General features: G+C 41.6%; 1 pseudogene; it reads right to left on the reverse strand.

Annotated features, from left to right (window-relative positions):
* Positions 1-19,960: 19,960 nt before the first annotated feature.
* LOC129553565 (large ribosomal subunit protein eL19 pseudogene) lies at positions 19,961-20,606 on the reverse strand (annotated as a pseudogene).
* Between the last annotated feature and the right edge of the window lie 234 nt (positions 20,607-20,840).

A 20,840-nucleotide genomic window follows, 5' to 3' on the forward strand; every position in this document is an offset into this window, starting at 1 on the left:
TTTTCTCCTTTGCTTTTCGCCTCTCTTCTTTTCACAGCTATTTGTAAGGCCTCCTCAGACAGCCATTTCGCTCTTTTGCATTTCTTTTCCATGGGGATGCTCTTGGTCCCTGTCTCCTGTACAATGTCACGAACCTCCGTCCAGAGTTCATCAGGCACTCTATCAATCAGATCCAGTCCCTTAAATCTATTTCTCACTTCCACTGTATAATCATAAGGGATTTGATTGAGGTCATATCTGAATGGTCTAGTGGTTTTCCCTACTTTCTTCAATTTAAGTCTGAATTTCGCAATAAGGAGTTCATGATCTGAGCCACAGTCAGCTCCTGGTCTTGTTTTCGCTAACTGTATACAGCTTCTCCATCTTTGGTTGCAAAGAATATAATCAATCTGATTTCGGCGTTGACCATCTGGTGATGTCCATGTGTAGAGTCTTCTCTTGTGTTGTTGGAAGAGGGTGTTTGCTATGACCAGTGCATTCTCTTGACAAAACTCTATTAGCCTTTGCCCTGCTTCATTCCGTGCTCCAAGACCAAATTTGCCAGTTACTCCAGGTGTTTCTTGACTTCCTACTTTTGCATTCCAGTCCCCTATAATGAAAAGGACATCTTTCTTGGGTGTTAGTTCTAAAAGGTCTTGTAGGTCTTCATAGAACCGATTAACTTCGGCTTCTTCAGCATTACTGGTTGGGGCATAGGCCTGGATTACTGTAATATTGAATGGTTTGCCTTGGAAACGAACAGAAATCATTCTGTCATTTTTAAGATTGCATCCGAGTACTGCATTTCGGACTCTTTTGTTGACCATGATGGCTACTCCATTTCTTCTAAGGGATTCCTGCCCACAGTAGTAGATATAATGGTCATCCGAGTTAAATTCACCCATTCCAGTCCATTGCAGACACGACGCGAGAGACGCCGGCCCCGGCGGCGCAGACGCGACGCGAGAGACGCCGGCCCCGACGCAACGAACCTCGCAAAGAGGCGCGGCCGTGAGGAGCTACCCCACGCCTGAGGCCAGGGCCGGCGGCTGAGAGGAGCTACCCCACGTCCAACAGGCAGTGGCTGCGCGGGTGCAGGAGGGCCGAGAGGAGCTATTCTGCGTTCAAGGTCAGGAGGGACGGCCTTGAGGAGATACCCCTCGTCCAAGGTAAGGTACAGCGGCTGCACTTTGCTGGAGCGGCTGTGAAGAGATTTTCCACGACCAAGGTAAGAGAAACCCAAATAAGAACTGCCATAGGATCCAGCAATCCCACTCCTGGGCATACACACCGAGGAAACCAGAATTGAAAGAGACACATGTACCCCAATGTTCATCACAGCACTGTTTATAATAGTCAGGACACGGAAGCAACCTAGATGTCCATCAGCAGACAAATGGATAAGAAAGCTGTGGTACATATACACAATGGAGTATTACTCAGCAATTAAAAAGAATACATTTGAATCAGTTCTAATGAGGAGGATGAAACTGGAGCCTATTATATAGAGTGAAGTAAGCAAGAAAGAAAAACACCAATACAGTATACTAACACATATATATGGAATTTAGAAAGATGGTAACCTTAACCCTGTGTGCGAGACAGCAAAAGAGACAACACATGTATAGAACAGTCTTTTGGACTCTGTGGGAGAGGGCAAGGGTGGGATGATTTGGAAGAATGGCATTGAAACATATATATTATCATATGTGAAATGAATTGCCAGTCCAGGTTCGATGCATGATACAGGATGCTCAGGGCTGGTGCACTGCGATGACCCAGAGGGATGGTATGGGGAAGGTGGTGGGAAGGGGGTTCAAAATGGGGAACACATGTACTCCCGGGGAGGAGTCATGTCAATGTATGGCAAAACCAATAAAATATTGTAAAGTAATTAGCCTCCAATTAAAATTAAAAAAATAAAAGAAACAAAAACAAAACAAAAAATGGGCAGTAGACATAAAGAGACATCTTTTGAAGGAAGACATACTAATGGCCAATAGGCACAAGAAAAGATGCTTAACATAGCTAATTAATAGAGAAATGCAAATCAAAACTACAATGAGGTACCATCTTAGACTCGTCAGAATGGCCATCATTAAAAAATCTACAAATGATAAATGCTGGTGATGGTAAAAGAAAAGGCAACCCTCCTACACTGTTGGTGGGAATGTAAATTGGTGTAGCCACTATGGAGAACAATATGGAAGTTCCTCAGAAAATTAAAGATAGAATTACCATTTGATCCAGCAATCCTAGCCCTGGGCGTATACCCAAACAAAACTCTAATTCAAAAAATGCATCCCTATGTTCATAGCAGCACTATTCGCAATAGCCAAAATGTGGAAACAACCTAAATGTCCATCAAGAGATTAATGGGTAAAGAAGATGTGGTATCTATATACAGTAGTATACTGCTGCTGCTAAGTTGCTTCAGTCATGTCCGACTCTGTGCGACCCCACAGACGGCAGCCCACCAGGCTCCCTCGTCCCTGGGATTCTCCAGGCAAGAACACTGGAGTGGGTCGCCATTTCCTTAGCCATAAAAAGGAATGAAATAATGCCATTTGCAGCAACATGGAGGCAACTTCAGATTATCATACAAAGTGAAGTAAGTCAGAAAGAAAAATTCTACATAATATCACTTATATGTGAAATCTAAAATATGGCACAAATGAACCTGACTCAAAACAGAAATAGACTCACAGACATAGACACCACGTTTGTAGATGCAAAAGGCGAGAAAGAGGGATGGAGGGGGAGTTTGGAGTTGGAAGAGGCAAACTATTCCATTTAGAATGGATAAACAATAAGATCCTACTGCATAGCACAGGGAACTATATCCAATCTATTGGGATAAACTATAATGGAATAGAATATTGAAAAAAGAATGCACATATGTCTGTAACTGAGTTGCTTTGCTGTATAGCAGAGATAAGTACAACATTGTAATCAACTATATTTCAATTAAAAAATTAAATAAATAAAAGTAGAGTTGCCATATGATCCAGCAATCCCACTCCTAGGCATATATTCAGACAAAATTATTAGTCAAAACGATATATGTATCCCCATAGTCATAGCAACACTACTTACATTAGCCAAGACATGAAAACAATTGTGGATACTGCAGAAATGATGTACCCTGATTTCAATAAGTCAGTTGAGAGAATTCCCCTAACATTTTGATGTCATTAAGGAAATATCTGGAAATAAATATGGGTTGGATGATAATACACTTAGAAGAGTTTGTTACTGTTTATTTATTATACAAAAAGAAAGCTGATAACTGAATTACTGTCTTACATGAGGTCTACCAAGTGACTTTCCTATGGCTCTATGTTAGCCTTTGTCCTGCACAACACTTTTAGCAATGACTTGGATGAATACATAGACAGTGAAAAAAAAATTGCTAAATTTGCAACTCTTATAAAATTGAGAAGGCTGCTGCTGCTGCTCCTGCTGCTAAGTCACTTCAGTCATGTTCGACTCTGTGCGACCCCATAGACAGCAGCCCACCAGGCTCCCCTGTCTCTGGGATTCTTCAGGCGAGAACACTGGAGTGGGTTGCCATTTCCTTCTCCAATGCGTGAAAGTGAAAAATGAAAGTGAAGTCGCTCAGTCGTGTCCAACTCTTCGCGACCCCATGGACTGCAGTCTGCCAGGCTCCTCCGTCCATGGGATTTTCCAGGCAAGAGTACTGGAGTGGGTTGCCATTGCCTTCTCTGTGTGTAGTCCTGCTGCTGCTGCTGCTAAGTCACTTCAGTCGTGTCTGACTCTGTGTGATCCCATAGACAGAAGCCCACCAGGCTCCCCCGTCCCTGGGATTCTCCAGGCAAGAACACTGGAGTGGGAGAAGGCTAGTAAATGCCAAAAAGAGAATTGAGATTCAAAAAAAATTTTAATGGATTTGGAGCCTGAACAACAACTAATAAAATTATATGTAACAAAAACAAAACTTTTAGAAACATGATAGGTAAATTATTTGAACAAGAAAAGAATGGGGAACTCTTGGTTTTTCAGTTCATGATTGAAAATTCTTGGTTTTCAGATCAGTTCATGTGGAAAAATCCTAACCCTTCACCAAATATAAATTGAGTATGAACTCACATATTATCCAGGCTATTTAAAAAAAATGAAATTCAGTGTTAGGATACATTATTGGAAGTAAAATACCTAAAATATAGGAGGTAAAATCCATAGCACTCTGCATTGTTTGAAGTACTTCTGAAGTACTATCCTTAGTCTTGAGGGGTGTATTGATAAGCCAGGGTTTGTTATCCTATTTTTACCCTTTTCTGACTATTAAAAAAATACAAGTTCACTCAAATTTCAAAGATGTGAAAAATACAAAAATCATGTGCAATCCCATGAGCTAGAAACAGTATTTCTTTCTGGTTTTTTAAAAACTGTGTGTTATGTTTTCACAATTGAAATTGAACCATATATGTAATTTTATATCCTGTCTTCTATTTCTTTATATAACATTGTATCAAATAGTTTATCACAACTGAGTAAAAATTTTGGCTCTGGAATAAGGTAAGTTAAAATTAGAATTTTTGTTCCACCACTGACCTACCCAGTTTGACCTAAGATAAATCACTTAACCTTAGTTTTTGTATCTATTAATAAAGAATCCTCTTGCAATGAAGGAGACCTGGGTTCAATCCCTGTGTTGGGAAGATCCCCTAGAGAGGGGAACGGCTACCCACTCCAGTATTCTGGCCTGGAGAAATCCATGGACAGAGAGGCCTGGCAGGCTGCAGTCCATTGGGGGTTGCAAAGAGTCAGACATGACTGAGCAACTTTCACTTTCACTTTTCAGGGACAATAATGGCACCATTTCAGTTGCTGATGATTCACTTTGCTGCATACCTGAAACTAATGCAACATTGTAAATCACCTATACTCCAATAAAAATTCTTGAAAAGGGTTTGCTATTCATGTTTGCTATCATCATCATCATCAAAATATCTTTATAAACAACTCTTTGCATTTCTATTTGAAATCAGTTTTTTCCTTTTTCCGAAACCGATTTCTAGTTTAATGTAAAGAAAAATTTAGTTTGAAATTTAAAATTCTCTTCTTTAAAGAAATCTTTTTCAAAACACATAAAGAAAAATAGTTGCTTTGTATTTTATATAATAGAATCTTACTAGTTTCTTACTTATCTGTTGTTGCTGTGTTTTGGCCATGCCACGTGGCTTGTGGCATCTTAGTTCCCCAATCAGGGATCAAACCCAGGTCCATTGCAGTGAAAGTGCTGAGTCCTAACCACTGGACCACCAGGGAATTCCCATTGTGTATCAGTTTGGATTTGATCTCTATCCATTTTTTTTTTTCAAGAAACAAACGCATTCAAATGGTTTTAAATCCTGAAATCCTAAGAGAAGATGTACTGCAACTAGATGATGTCTTTTTTCTCAAGAACAAGTAGAACTTCTCTGATCTCCCCACCAGAACTTGGCGAAGAGCAAGTCAGTTCTTGCTGATGGCCTGAAGGATCAGCCCCTCAGGATAAGACACCACAGGATTGTGTCCCTGGAGCTAAAAGAAGTGGAAATACTTCTTCATCTGCCTCTTCCTTGATTTAACACTGCCAAGAAAGTAGGTAGACGGTAAGGAGCAAGGGCATTTCTGGCCCTGCAGGAAAGTGTAACCATCCTTTTGTTTCTCCCCAGAGAGCACTCCTCCCCTCTCCCAGGTCTGGAGTCCTATAGACCTCCTAGAAGAAAATGCCTCCAACCCAGTAAAGGTGATGTTGGGGGTCAGGGGTAGTGGTTTTCAGAATGAGCCTTCCCACATACTCCTTTTTAATCTGGGAAAGTCATTTATCTTGGATTCCCTGGTGGCTGGTAAAGAATCCGACTGCAATGCGGGAGAGCTGGGTTGGGAAGATCCCTTGGAGAAGCGAACAGCTACCCACTCCAGTATTCTGGCCTGGAGAATTCCATGGACTGTATAGTCCAGTGGGTCACAAAGAGTCGGACACGACTGAGCGTCTTTCACTTCATTCACCAGACATCTCACCTTTCCTTCCACCTTTAGAGAACACATTTTCTCAACCCCTCTGTAAAGGTGAAAGTCTTCTTAGAAGCCCAACACTCTTCAAATGTTTTCCAGAACAAAGTTCCACATCTCCTTTTTCAGTCATCTCCTGAAGGATGGTCACCCTTCCCTTGACCATCATGCAAAGCCTTAATGTTAATTAGAATGAATATTTGCTGATGCTTGCTAGTGATTTTAGCAGCCTGTTGTAATAGATCAATGGGCAACATACAAGTAAAATATTATATTGTGTCAGCTTCCTTTGATGTCAACTTTCATATGTTCCATCTCTACTTCTAGCCTACCCATCAAATGCAAAACCGTACACTGTAGTTTGGAAATTGTCTATAGTCAGGCCTCCTCTCACATTTCCAAGTCTATTGGACTCTAATAATTGTCTCATACTCTAAACTACGGACTCAGCAAGGCTTAATTTTTTTCAAAAATTGCCACCACACTTCTTTTTTTCTTCCTTTTGGGAGAATGGGAATATCTTAATGCTTGGATCTTGTTAGGCAAAAGTGCATGAGTGAATGCTCAGCTGTGTCCAACTTGTTGTGAGCCCATGGACTACCAAGCTCCTCTGTCCATGGGATTTTCCAGGCAAGAACACTAGAGTCAGTTGCCATTTCCTTCTCTAGGGGATCTTCCTGATCCAGGGATCAAACCTGCATCTCCTGTATTGGCAGGCAGATTCTTTACCACTAAGCCACTTAACATGCCCATTAGGCAAAAGTACAAGAGTTCAGATAGGTTTAGGAGGATGTATGTGGACCCTGAGTAGCTAAAGGAAAGACCGTGACAATTACTAAGCCATCATACTATCCTATATAATATCTATTATTATATATATATTACTGTTATTATTACTTGAGTTCCACACTCAGTTTTCTATACTGGGGTGGGGACTCTGCAAGCTACATTTCTTCTTTGTCAACTGGCTCCATGTTAGATCCTGCCAATGGAGGATGCTGCCAATGGAGATATTGGAAGGACTTGCTCATTCCTGTTTGTCTGCTGGTATTCCTGTTGGTACTGCTGTACTTCTAATAAAATACCAACTCTTTACTGTGGTCTGCAAAACCTCTGTGATTTGGCTCCTGTCCACCTTAACAACCTCATGTGGTTCTGCTCTCCCCAATACTCTTTGGTCATGTTGGTCCCCTTTCAGTCTCCTTAAATACACAGACCTTTCCTTGCCTATCCCCTTTATCCTTAAGTGACTGACCCAGGCAGAACATATATGTTCTATATATATATAACATTAGAACACAGTAAAAATATGTAACATTAAATATAAAATTAGTTTTCTTAAGGTGACCACAAGAATTCTAGCCACATATCCCAAGAAAAGATTGAGAGACGAGGCAGAGATCTAGGAGATTTGGGCTTTTAAGAACTAACCAAAGAAAACCAAGTTTCTCCTACACTTCTCTGCCAAGAGAGGGTTGAATGTTTTGGTGAACAGTTTGCAGGTGATTCTGAAGAAAGAGGAACCAGCAACAACATTTTAAAAAATGACACACTATACTGTCAATGAAGAAAGACACTTGGTGAGGTCTTTTCTGTTTGACTCCCTGTCTCTTTCTTCTTCATCTTCCATTCACATCACCTTATGACCTCTGTGTTCCCATAAGCCATGTCAATTTGGTATTTATTCTTTTATATTCTTATCCACATTTATATCATCATATTCAGATTGACATACATATATACAAGGCCATACATTTTGGTCATTCATTCTTTGGTATAAGAATTATATCAGTGTTATATCTGTGTCTGATTTTCTGGCATAAAACACTTTGTGGAAATTCCTCCAAGTCAGGCTCTATAGTTTGGTATAGCTTCAATTAATTCTTTTGCATAACTGAATGATATTCTATGGAGAGGACATACCATTACCTATTCAACAATCTATCAATCTCCTAATTGATAGATGCTCATTCTTTCAAATGTTTTACTGTGGAAAAATTTAAGCATATACAAATATAAAGAGACTAGAATAGTAGATTCCATCACCTAGTTTTCATAATTACAATTCAGGGCCAACCTTGTTTCATTTTTCTGTCTTCACTTCACTGTCTTCACCCCCTTGGAATATTTTGAAGCAAATTCCAGACATTGTATTATCTCATGGTGGGCATTCATTTTATATATGAACTTTTGCCACCAGAAGTGATGCTGCATTAAAGATCTTCATGGATCTACTCTAAGGTCCTAGTCATTTTATTTCTGCAGGATAGATTTTTAGGAATGGGTTTACCAGACAATACCATAAGTATTTTTAGTTTTAATGACAGATTCCTTTCCCAGAATTCTAGAAATTATGTATTACTGCATGTATCCAACTTTACCAACTCTACTGTAACCACTTGAAGGCAGGACTATAGTTAATGCTTTTTGTGTCCTTAATATGTGGCATAGAAGTTGTCAAACTGAGACAAATGATATTAATTTTCTGTTATTTTCTCTCTTTTTTAAAGCACACCAGAAATATCTTTCAAAGAAAATGCAATAATCAGTTATGAGACATTGGTTAAGGTCTGTTAATGCTTTTGAGACTATTTCTTTTCCCTGTAGAGACATGAGGATAAAGTGGAAAAATTTACGTACGAGAACCATGAAAGCCAAAAAGTGCTGGGGGCGGGGATTGACTAGTGCTTTTCTGTGGTTGTTGTCATTGTTATTTTACTGTAAATTTTTTAGAATTGTTTTTTAGAATTTCTAAATTTTCTAGAAATTGTTTCTAAAATTTAGAATTAAAATGTATAATTTCTAAATGTTTAGAATTGTTTTTTGCTTGGCATGAGTGTCTTGACAAATAACTGTTCCATACGGTTGAGTGTCTTCTGCCCAGACTCCTAGGCGTGTACTCTCTGGTCATCTCCTCACACTGTGTGCTCAGCTCAGGCAGTGGGCAATACAGATCCATAGAGATCTTTGAGGAATCCAAATTGGAAAGGAAGAAGTGAAACTGTCACTGTTTGCAGATGACATGACACTCTACATAGAAAATCCTAAAAACACTACTAGAGCTCATCAATGAATTTGGTAAAGTTGCAGGTACAAAATTAATATACAGAAATCTGTTGCATTTCTATATACTAACAGTGAACTATCAGAAAGAGATTTTTAAGGAAACAATCACATTTACTATCTTATCAAGAGAATAAAATACCTAGGAATAAACCTCCATAAGGAGGTAAAGGGGCGTCCCAGGTGGTTCAGATGGCAAAGAATCTGCCTGCAATGCAGGAGACCCAGGTTTGATTCCTGGGTTGGGAAGATCCCCTGGAGAAGAGAATGGCAACCACTCCAGTATTTTTGCCTAAAGAATTCTAAGGACAGAGGATCCTGGCAGGCTAGTCTATCGGGTTGCAAAGAGTTGGACATGACTGAGTGACTAACACACTTTTCAACAAGGAGGTAAAAGACCAGTATTCAGAAAACTGTTAGACAGTGATGAAAGAAACTGAAGAAGACACAAACAGATGGAAAGATATTCCATGTCCTTGGATCAGAAAAATTATTATTGTTAAAATGGCCATAACTACCCAAGGCAATCTACAGATTCAATGTAATCCCTATCAAATCACCAAGGGCATTTTTCACAGAACTAGAACAAATAACTTTATAAAGTTTGTGTGGAAACAAAACAATCTTAAGAAAGAACAGAACTGGAGGAATCATGCTTCCTGATTTCAGACTACTACAAAGCTACAGCCATCAAAACGTGTAGAGCTGGCACAAAAACAGACACATAGATCAATGGAACAGAATAAAGAGCCCAGAAATAAACCCACGTATTCAAGGAGGCAAGAATATACAATGAAGAAAAAAGTCTCTTCAATAAGTGGTGTGGGAAAACTGGACAGCCACTTGATGTGAGGAGCCTACTCACTGGAAAAGACCCTGATGCTGGGAAAGATTGAAGGCAGGAGGAGAAGGAGATGACAAAGAATGAAATGGTTGGATGGCATCACCAAGTCAATGGACATGAGTTTGAGCAAACTAGGAGATAGTGAAGCACAGGGAAGCCTGGTGTGCTGCAGTCCATGGGGTTGCAAAGAGTTGGACACAACTTAGTGACTGAACAACAACATTCTCTAACACTGTATACAAAAATAAACTCAAAATGGATTAAAGATCTAAATGCAAGACCCAAATCATAAAACTCCGAGAGGAAAACAGGCAGAACATTATTTGACATAAATCTCAGCAATGTTTTTTTGGATCTGTCTCCTAAAACAAAGGGAAAATAAGCAAAAATAAACAAATGGAACCTAATTAAACTTAAAAGGTTTTGCACAGCAAAGGAATCCATAGAAAATATGGGAAGGCAACATACTGAATGGCAGAAATTATTTGCAAATGATATACCAATAAGGGGTTAATATTCAACATATATAAGCAGCTCATCCAGCTCAACATCAAAAAAATAAAATAAAAAAACAGCCCCATAGAGAAATGGGCAGAAGAACTGAATAGACATTTTTCCAAAGAGGAAATGCAGACAACAAATAGGTACATGAAAAGATGTGCAACATCACTAGTCATCAAGGAAATGCAAGTCAAAACCACAATGAGATATCACCTCACACCTGTCAGAATGGCTGTCATCAAGAAGAACAGACATGTTGGCAAGGATGTGGAGAAAAGGGAACCCTTGCACATTGTTGGTGGGAAAGTGCATTGGTCCAGCCACTATGGAAAACAGTACAGAAGTTTCTCAAAAAACTAAACATAGAACTATCATATGATCCAACACTTCTACTCCAGGGTGTATATCTGAAAAAAACTAAAAACACTAATTCAAAAAGTTCTGTGCACTCAATGTTCCTATGTACTTTTTTAGTTAAATGGGTTTCTTTATTGTTAATTATTCCTTTTTCAAATATTTTTAGAGTATCATTGCAGGCAGACTCAGGAGGGACCAAAATGGCACTTGAATTCCTCGTGCTCAAGATCAAAATTGGAAGTCTGCACCAGCTTCAGAGAACAACAGAGGAAATGCTCAGGTCACCCATTCTTTGCAGAAGCTTCTCAAGACTCAAGACCAAGACTAGGACTGTCTTCTTTGTTGCTTTCTTGCTCTGGCAAGACTCAAGATGCCCACAGCTAACATTTGTCAACCACAGATTATGGTGAGCCGTGGTTGACCCCCGAACCTTGTGTAATTCCTTGGCACCGAGGTCCAGACCCATGGCGTCTGGGAGATCCTACTCTGCCCTGCTCACTCTCCACTTTGACTGACCTTTAATAAAGGTTCTCAGAGGCAGACTGCCTTCTCCTGTAAGTACCTGAAGTTTCCCCTTTCAATCAGACCCTTCCTAGCCCAAATAAAGACTCAGCTCCTTCAAGGAGCATGGGGAAAACTGCCTAAAGTGATAGCCCTATGTAGATGTGTAAAATTTACGTGCTAGTCACTTTAAGTTTATAGAAGCAAGTGTTCCTTCTCTGGGAGAAGAAACAGGAAGGCCTGCTGTACCTTTTCCTTGAGATTAATGGCTGTGAGATGTTGCAACAGACCTGAACTCCTTCTGGGAAAGGGTGTGCTGTTTACCTTTGGAGCCTGCCAGCTTGGTGGTGAGTTAGGCTAAGGGAGGAGCCACACCTTTTTTGCATTGCTCCAGCCCAACACACAGCCTTGCTGGAGCATCAGGTTCCAGCCTGCAGAGCCAGAGTGGGCTGCCGGACAGAAAGAACTGTTACTTTTCATGTGGACAGTGTGGGCTTCTGTCCAGCAGGGGAACACTGCGTGTCCTTTGAGGCTTGATTCTTTAGTCTTTGCAGCTGAGCCAAATGGCAGTGCCAGGGAGAAGGAGCTGCCCTCTGGGGTATGGATGTGCTTGTCCACCAAGGCCAAAGAGACTCCAGCTCTTGGAGTCCTAGTGAAAGGCGCTTTTCAGTCCCGGGGCATTCACATTCTGAGTGCGGCTGCAGTCTGACAGGAGAATGCCCTCCTCTGCAGTTGGAGCAAAAATCTCACACCAAATCTTTGGGAGGCTGGGGGTGGAGATGAGGTGGGAGAAGAGAAGAAAAGAGCAGTTGCATGTATTCTGTCCCCACTCAGAAATGGCTGGCTTATCAATAGGATAGTTTCCTGGAATTCTCTTTTTTCACTCACAAAGACAAGAATAATGATGAACAAAAAAGAAAAAAGTAAGGAAGAAGCGGGGGGGTGGGGGGGGAGAAAAACAGTACTTCTGTTCATTCTCCTCTTCGGGAAGTTAGCCCGAGCTGTACACACTGTAAAGCTCTGTCTGCACTGTGCAAACACAACGGGCTGAAAGTGAATCAAACTGCTAGAACTCTGTGTGTGTGTGTGTGTGTGAAGGCATTTCAATAGCCAGTTTGTTTTGTTGTTTCAGTAAAAACAAAGTGCTTAATACACAAAACTGAATTAATGATGAATGACTCCTCTATTTCTGAATCCAAATTTCAGAACCAGGCAGGAATGGATTCAAATTTCACTTGAGAAACTTGGCAGCTTCATGATTGTGGCTAATTCATGTAATCTCCTTGAGTATCAGGTGAGAACTCCTCACCTACAAAATCGGATTAACAAATGTGTCTAAGATGAGAGACGATTAGATGAGATAGCGAATGTAAAATGAGGGACACGTGGAGTTGAGTCTAGAGAGAGGCAGGTACTGAGTCTGGCAGCCTTGGGAGCCATAGGAAGTATCTTTTCTTTATCCTAAAAGCAAGAGAAAACCAAAGAAGGCTTTCAACAAGATAGCGACTAGTGGCTGTGGCTTGAAGTAGGCTCTGTCAGTGGTAGGAAGGGTTGGAATCTAAGCAGGAGAAACCAGTTGACCCTTGTAGCATTCCAGTCCAAGGGACTACAGATATTTTCTGGGCTTTCAACCTCTGTGACTTCCTGGCTTTTGGCACTGCACCTGCCTCATATTCCATGAAACTTCTTTGGCCTTCATGTTCCTAATGTTTGACCCATTATTTCAGTTCAGTTCAGTCACTCAGTTGTGTCCAATTACTTGTGACCCCATGAACCGCAGCATGCCAGGCCTCCCTATCCATCACCAACTGCCGGAGTCTATCCAAATCCTTGTCCATTGAATCAGTGATGCCATCCAACCATCTCATCCTCTGTTGTCCCCTTCTCCTCCTGCCCTCAATCTTTCCCAGAATCAGGGTCTTTTAAATGAGTCAGCTCTTTGCATCAGGTGGCCAAAGTACTGGAGCTTCAGCTTCAACATCAGTCCTTCCAATGAACACCCAGGACTGATCTCCTTTAGGTTGGACTGGTTGGATCTCCTTGCAGTCCAATGGACTCTCAAGAGTCTTCTCCAACATCACAGTTCAAAAGCATCAATTCTTCGGTGCTCAGCTTTCTTTATAGTCCAACTCTCACCTCCATACATGACTACTGGAAAAACCATAGACCTTTGCTGGCAAAGTAATGTCTCTGCTTTTTAATATGCTGTCTAGGTTGGTCATAACTTTCCTTCCAAGGAGTAAGCGTCTTTTAATTTCATGGCTGCAATCACCATCTGCAGTGATTTTGGAACCCCAGAAAAATAAAGTCAGCCACTGTTTCCACTGTTTCCCCATCACTGTTATAAAACTCACCCTTCGGGTCAAAGGGAGCTTGGGTTTTGTTTTGTTGACTCAATTCTGAGTAAATACCTACTGTGTGCTAAGAACCCTACTGCCTGAATACAAAGTTTAATGCAGAGATGGCAAACAGTTTTCAATTGCTTATACTGGTAAAGCCTGCACTGAAAGAATTCTAGGTTAAGAAGGCCAGGATTAGGGCTTCCTTGGTGGTCCAGTGGTTAAGACTCCTCCTGCCAATGAAGGGGACACAGCTTTGATCCCTGGTTGGGGAAGAGTCCACCTGCTAGGGAAGTGGGGAACAGCTAAGCCTGTGGACCACAACTACTGAAGGCCATGTGCCTAGAGCCCATGCTCCACAACAAGAGAAGCCACTGCACTGAGAAGCTTGTGCACCTCAATGAAGATTAGCCCACACTTGCCACAACTAGGGAAAGCCCACATAGCAGTGAAGACCCAGTGCAGCCATAGTTAATTAATTAAAAGAAAGAAGGCCAGGACTAATGAGCATGTCTGCTATGGGTGAGGGGCACGTTGACAGCATATTTATCCCATATTTGCCATTTCTGGCCTGGTTCCCAACTCCTATATTCCACCCTAGCTTGATCCTGGCTCCGCTTAGAACACATTATCTTCAGACAGCTCCTCTCATTCTGGACGTAGTAGTTGACACCTGTAGCTGTTTCCTGTGCGGGAACTATTGGAAAAGAGGCATTCTTTTACCACTAGGATGGCTATGCGAGCAGTACATTAGCTGACAGTGACCTGCACATGGAGAGAGCGTGCCTGATAGTGAACACAGAGGAAACCAAGGCTGAGAGATACAGAGGCTGAACAAGAGTCAGAGTTTGAAGCCCTCAGTCTAGCAGTTCTAGAAGCTCTCATCCAAGGGAGAGGCACAGTAGTGTACCCACAAGTGCAGCAAATCAGTTCATCCTGGAGGGGCCCTAAAGCTCAACACATGGAGTAACCACATACAGAGAGCAAGGTGATGGTTGGAGCAAGGTGGCTGAGTTTAACAACTGACAACCAATATGGGCTTCTGGACTCATGAGTGCTTCTCGGCACTGAAACAGTTGGGAAAGGGAACACCCCAGGACCTAACTTTCTATCATACCAGATGGATGCTTGAATGATTGCTTTTGGAGATATGAAAGAGAAGCATGATGCATAATTCTGGTCTGGGGCAGCTAAAAGTGGGTGCGCCTTCCCCTGCTCTTTCTTTTCCATGCACAGGGCAGGAGATAAAGAGCTTTGGGAAGGAGTTACAGGACAGAAGCCTTTGGGTTCCTGAGTCATACTTTGGAAGAGAGCTGCTCAGAAGAGCTACTCAACCCATATCACATTGTGATGAGATACAAACTTTGATGGCTGAACCACTGAGTATCTGAGGTTCATTTGTTACCTAAGCTTATCCTATATTGATTAATATGTTGGCAATACATTCAGTTCAGTTCAGCTCAGTTCAGTTGCTCAGTCGTGTCTGACTCTCCGTGACCCCATGAATCACAGCACGCCAGGCCTCCCTGTCCATCACCAACTCCCGGAGTTCACTCAAACTCATGTCCACAGAGTTGGTGATGCCATCCAGCCATCTCATTCTCTGTCGTCCCCTTCTGCTCCCGCCCCCAACCTTTCCCAGCATCAGAGTCTTTTCCAGTGAGTCAACTCGTCGCATGAGGTGGCCAAAGTATTGCATGTACAATAAATTGTATGTTGATTAATTACAAATGAATACATTGAAAGTAAATTAATAAATTAATGTCCAGAAAGGGCTAAAAATCCCATTACTTCAGGGTTTAGAGAGGATTATCTATCTACCAACCATTATAAAAATCTCTACCACTTATTTGTTCATATAATGCTCATTTTGTTGGTGATAAAACAAAGTTAAGCCAGGCTGAGAGTTTGGTGGGATGAACAGTTTCACACATGGCTTACATTGTAAATTGCCGTCAGGGTTTGGAGGCAATTTGGCAAAATATAACAATTATTCTAAAATATTCATACCTTTTGATCAAATAGTTCTATTTCTAGGAATCTAGCCTAAGGAGACTATGAGACATATGTCTAAAGAATAATGTACATACAGATGGATAACAGGCACATGAAAAGATGCCCAACATCACTAATTATTAGAGAAATGCAAATCAAAATTATGATGAGGTACCACCTCACACCAGTCAGGATGGGCATCATTAAAAGTCTACAAATAACAGATGCTGAGAGGGTGTGGAGAAAAGGGAACACTTCTACACTGTTGGTAAGAATGTAAATTGGTGCAGTCACTATGGAAAACAGTATGGAGTTTCCTCAACAAACTAAAAGTAGAGCTCTCATATGATCTAGCAATATTCCACTCCTGGGCGTGTATTCAGACAAAATTATAATTCGAAAAGATACATGCACTTCTATGCTCATAGCAATACTATTTACAATAATCAAGACATGGAAACAACCTAAATGTCCATTGATAGATGAATGGATAAAGTTGATGTGGTACATAGATATGTGCAATGGAATACTACTCAGTCATAAAAAGAATGAAATAATGCCATTTGTAGCAACATGGATGACCTAGAGATTATCATACTAAGTAAGAAACAAAAAGTGTATCACTTATATGTGGAATTTAAATATGATACAAGTGAACCTATTTATGAAACAGAAACAGACCTATGACAGAGAATAGATTTGTGGTTGCCAAGAGGATAAGGGGTTGAGAGGGATGGACTGAGAGTCTGGGATTGGCAGATGCAACCTAATATATACAGTACGGATAAACAACAAGCACCTATTGTATAGCATAGGGAAATATATTTAATATCCTGTAATAAACCATGTGCTGTGCTGTGCTTAGTCACTCAGTCTTGTCTGACCCTTTGCGACCCCATGGACAGTAGCCCTCCAGGCTCCTCTGTCCATGGGGATTCTCCAGGCAGGAATACTGGAATGGGTTGCCATACCCTCCACCAGGGGATCTTCCCAACCCAGGGATCAAACCCAGGTCTCCCTCATTGCAGGCAGATTCTTTCCTGTTGGAGCCACAATAAACCATAGTAGGCAAGAAAAAAAGAATAATGTACAAAGCACTTTATGATCATCATGGAAACATAAATTTTCAATAATGTCAGGATGGCATCAGGAAATGTTTATGTCAGTGAATATTAGGAAATGAAAGAATATAAAACCCTACTTACTTTGTGTATATGTATTTATGGAAACGAAGAAGGCAATGGCAAGCCACTCCAGTACTCTTGCCTAGAAAATCCCATGGACGGAGGAGCCTGGTAGGCTGCAGTCCATGGGGTCGCTAAGGGTCGGACACGACTGAGCGACTTCACTTTCACTTTTCACTTTCACACATTGGAGAAGGAAAGGGCAACCCAATCCAGTGTTCTTGCCTGGAGAATCCCAGGGACGGGGGAGCCTGGTGGGCTTCTGTCTGTGGGGTCACACAGAGTTGGACATGACTGGAGTGACTTAGCAGCAGCAGCATTTAAGGAAAACCATATAAGAAAATGCACCCAATTTAACAGTTAACAGTAATTTTTGTCTTATTAATGGGCTATTTGGGAATTTCTATTTTCTTCTGTGTACTTTCCTATATTTTTCAGCTTTAAGGAATGCTGATATATTATTTTTAATAATCAAGAAAAAAATTGCAAAAATCTTTATCTAAAAACGTTTGCCAGAGTGTTTCCCAAGAGGTTTAAGCTGTCACTAGGCTTCTCAAAGGTGAGATTGCACTTCCTGAGATATGTTCAGGAGATGGTCTTTACCCAGGCTTCTAAGTGTAGCCCTCATCTGATAACACTAAATGGTTAATCAGAAAAGCCTCAGGGCCTCTATCGAGTTTCTGAGCATGCAATAAAGGCAGTAATCTAATCAGAGTAAATGATTTCTGCAAGTTGGGGAGAATTTTGCAAGGGATGCTCACCCCACCTAACCTCTGGCCTCTGCTGCAGAAAGAGAGAGGTCAAGGAAGGAGAGCTCAGGGGAAAGCTGGGGTGAGGAAGATGGGGTGAAGAGCAAGAGTAAGAGGGAGAATGCACAAGAAAGAGAAAGGACATGAAGGCAATAGATTTTTGAGGAGAAAATATTACTTCTAGCATTGCAGACAGATGTCAATGGGGGAACTGCAACAGAATAATCAGAGTGTTGAATTACAAGTAGAAGATGTTTGAATAATTTAAATGACAAGACAAAGATGTTTCTGTAATTATTACAAAAGGCCTGGTATTTAGAGATATGCATTCTGATGTAATGAACCCAAATTAGAAATACAAATAACAATATATACTTTTAAAAAGAGATGAGCATTTGAGCAATCAAATACAACCAAAAATGAAGATATTTCCCTTCACCTAAACAGGAAGAATTGAATATTAACATCACATCAGTGTTGATGGGTTTTCATGACTTGTTTCAGTGTTCCCCTCTGGCTCCAGAGATGCAAATGCAAATATTTGATAGAGAAAAAATTGGGTGTGGGCCTTATCCATTTTTAACATATTTAGTAGAGCAATGTGAATTGGAGCAGTGGATGAAACACAGTTAACTGCTTCATCCAGCCTCATTCACTCATTCACTCAATCATTTAGCCTGTGTGTGCCAAAAATCAACCAGAATGTGCCAGGCACTGGAGACATATAGATGAATCCATTCTCCATTTTCAATGAGCCCAGAATCTAATAAGGAAGGCAGCCATGCAAATAAACAATGATAAACACAGAGTAAGAAGTGCCATAATGATGGGAATGTACAAAAGATGGAGCACACACCCTTAATGGGATAATATATTAATGAAACTGTAGGAGGTTCCAGGTCAAGTAGGAAGGAGATTTGAGATGATGACAGGAGCATGCCATGCAAAGTCACCGAGGTGAAAGGCAGGGCATGTTTGGGGGACCAAGAGATATTTGATGTGGCTGAAGCTTGGATGTGGGGAGTAGCAGCCTATGAATCTGGAGCTAGACCGAGAATGACCTCTTGCATGCAATAGCACCTCTCAATCTTGCTCGGCATTGCTTGGGGAGTTTTAAATACTGATGTCTGGGTCCCACCCAGGGACTCTGATTTAATTGATTCATTGAGTGACTTGGCTAGTGGGACAACAAAAAACTCTTCAGGTGACACTAATGTGCAGCCAGGGTTAAATAATCCAATCAGTTAATGTTTCATAATATTACTTTGGCATCATTTTGGAGGCCAGAGAGTAATGACAGTGAGGCACGTTAGAGTTCAAGTACAAATGTCCAAGAAAGAGAAGGTGAAGGTCTTAAACAAGACATTGTCCATAGGGAAGGAGGGAAGGAACAGGTTTGAAAGAACAGGGAGGGAGAATTGGTGGGTGGGGTCGAGGAGGAGTCAGGAACAAAACCAGTTATTCCAATCTCTTGGTGAATGCTGGTATGTTCACTGAGATATGCAGCCCAGGAGAGGAAAGAGGACTGGTGCACGATGAAGGCATTTGGAAAGCAAGAGTGAAGACGGTAGGTTCAATTAGTCTCATGTTGAGTTTGAGCCATTTGTCTAAGTTTCCAACTTTCAAGGTCCAGGCATCACTTTACAGGCTTTTCCAGTTGTGTACATACCATGGATCAGATTGTTCAGTATCCATTCCAATTTTCCTCCAGATGCTTTCTGACAATGCAGAGGCTGGACAGAAAAATAAGCCTATATTTGCCATATAGTTAGGGTTCTGCATGAGATTTAGGTTCCAGGTGGCATAATGGTAAAGAATCCATCTGCCACTGCAGGAGATGCAGGAGACGTGGGTTTGATCCCTGGTCAGAAAGAAATCTCAAACCCACTCCAGTGTTCTTGCCCGGAACATCCCATGGACAGAGAAGCCTGGAGGGCTACAGTCCATGGGGTCACAAATAGTTGGGCACAACTGAGTGACTGAGCACGCATAGCACATTCAGAAGCATCCACACAAGATTCAACAGATGGAGAAACACAATGAGATGGAAGCCACTCTTCCAAGTGGAAGTAGCTTGCTGTGCCACTTGTAGTTCTGCTGGCAAACACTCTCATGCAGGCATGTGGGACTGGGGGGTTTCTTTGCCATTTGAACAGAGTTCACAACTCCTTTCCTCCTATACAAAAGAAAAGGGCACCTGTCACCCACCTCCCCTCCCAAATCTTACTATAGGGCTTTGCCCTGGAGTGAAAAGTCCTCTTGGATTCCAAATAACAGGACAATTTGAAATATTTATTTCAAATTATATTTAGGACGCCTCCTTTAATCAAGGCTCCATTGACACCTTATTGGGCTCTTCCCCTGCTAATATATATATATATATATATTTTAGGCAGATAAAGGCTTGTCTTTTATTGAATGAGCGATCTATGCAATTGCCGAGGCCACTATGTACAGAGAAGAAGATTTCTTGGTCTCTTCCTCCTTGGACAGAGTCTTGATGATTTCCTCCTTCTTGGCCTGGAGCCGCTCTTCAGGGCGCTTGCGGGCTTCCTTGGTCTCAGACCTGCGGGCCTCAGCCTGGTCCACCAGAAGCTTCTTGCGAGCCTTGTCTGCCTTCAGCTTGTGGATATGTTCCATGAGAATCCGCTTGTTTTTGAACACGTTACCCTTTACCTTCAGGTACAGGCTGTGATACATGTGGCGGTCAATCTTCTTAGATTCACGGTATCGTCTGAGCAGCCGGCGCAGAATTCTCATCCTCCTCATCCAGGTTACCTTCTCGGGCATTCGAGCATTGGCAGTACCCCTTCGCTTACCTATACCCATATGTCTGCCCTTCCGGCGAGCCAAGATGTTTTTCCGGCATCGAGCCCGGGAATGGACAGTCACAGGCTTCGGATGATCAGCCCATCTTTGATCAGCTTCTGGATCTGCTGGCGGGAGTTGGCATTGGCGATTTCATTGTCTCATTGGGGTCCAACCAGACCTTCTTTTTGCCACAGCGAAGGACACTGGAGGCAAGCCTTTTCTGAAGCCTGAGCATACTAATGGCTGCAGCCGCAGCGGCGAAAGGAAAAACCCCTGCTAATATTAATATATATTTCCATTAAGAGAAATATGTGACTGTAAAAAGTAGACTTTGGTGCACACTGGAACGATATAAAATTTGGACATAGAGTGTCGTATAGGAGTGACACTTTTCATCTGATCACTTCTCTGTCATCCCCATGTATTGTCAAGGAATATCTTACTTCTGACAGTACAGCCCCTTAGAGTATAGCTGAGTGCAGGTGACAAGCAGTGA

The sequence above is a fragment of the Moschus berezovskii genome, chromosome 14 (assembly GCF_049115385.1).
Source record: "Moschus berezovskii isolate FMDL1 chromosome 14, NW_MosBer_1.0, whole genome shotgun sequence".
NCBI lineage: Eukaryota > Metazoa > Chordata > Mammalia > Artiodactyla > Moschidae > Moschus > Moschus berezovskii.